Source organism: Sinocyclocheilus anshuiensis, unplaced genomic scaffold (assembly GCF_001515605.1).
Source record: "Sinocyclocheilus anshuiensis isolate Anshui unplaced genomic scaffold, SAMN03320099.WGS_v1.1 scaffold778, whole genome shotgun sequence".
Lineage (NCBI taxonomy): Eukaryota > Metazoa > Chordata > Actinopteri > Cypriniformes > Cyprinidae > Sinocyclocheilus > Sinocyclocheilus anshuiensis.
In genome coordinates, this window is record NW_015544177.1 from 30,332 (window position 1) to 31,546 (window position 1,215).

Here is a 1,215-nt window from a genome sequence, read left to right on the forward strand (position 1 = left end):
GACGCATTTAAAATGCAAAATGCAAAATGCAAAATATATAAAAAATAAAAAGCATATTAAACATGATATTATAAAGTTAAAATAATTTACATAATTGTTATAATATATTAATATATAGAGTAAATATATAAAAAATATACACGTGTGTGTGTGTGTGTGTGCACTGGTTTGGGTGGTTTATGAGGACACAAATTTGTAAAATGACATGGGTATGACGCAGGTATTACAATATGAAGGTGGTTTATGAGGACACAACCTGTGTCCCCGTAATTCAAAAGGCTTAAAAAACATACTAAATGGTGTTTTTTTGACAATCTAAAAATGCACAAAGTTTTCTGTGCGGGGGCTGGGGGTACTCTAGGACAGGTTTGAGAACCAGTGTGTTAAAGGAACAGTACCCTCAAAAGCTCAAATATTCCCATCGTTCCAAACCCATATTACTTTTTGCTATGATTGAATACAATGGAAGATATTTTGAAGAATGTTCACACTGCTCTTTTCTATACAGTGTACCTACAGAGACCAATGGCTGTCGAGCTTCAAAAAAAGACAAAAGAGTAGCATAAAAATAGTCTATACTAGGAGTTTCCAAACTTTTTGATTTATTGTAGTTATTAACTAAAATTAATTAAAAAATTAATACATTTAATAAAAATGTTTTTGTTAATTGAAATATAGCTGAAATAAAATAAAATATAAATATTAGATGAAAAAGTAAAAAAATAAAAAATAAAATAAGCCGAAGTACTGAAATTACTAAAATTAAAACGGAAATAAAAATAAATGAAAGCTAATCAGAAATATTTTTTAAAGGCTTAAAAAACATACTAAATGGTGTTTTTTTGACAATCTAAAAATGCACAAAGTTTTCTGTGCGGGGTAGGTTCAGGTGTAGGGTGATAGAAAATACAGTTTGTACAGTATAAAAACCATTACGCCTATGGTATTGTAGTTATTAACTAAAATTAATTAAAAAATTAATACATTTAATAAAAATGTTTTTGTTAATTGAAATATAGCTGAAATAAAATAAAATATAAATATTAGATGAAAAAGTAAAAAAATAAAAAATAAAATAAGCCGAAGTACTGAAATTACTAAAATTAAAACGGAAATAAAAATAAATGAAAGCTAATCAGAAATATTTTTTAAAAAAGAACAAAAACTAATATATATATATATATATATATATATATATAAATAGTAAAGCCATGT

General features: G+C 25.5%; 1 protein-coding gene across 1 annotated transcript in view; it reads left to right on the plus strand.

Annotated features, from left to right (window-relative positions):
- The window catches only part of LOC107696228 (muscarinic acetylcholine receptor M2-like), a 4,249-nt gene that overhangs the window by 1,527 nt on the left and 1,507 nt on the right, over positions 1–1,215 (plus strand). The window lies entirely within an intron of this gene.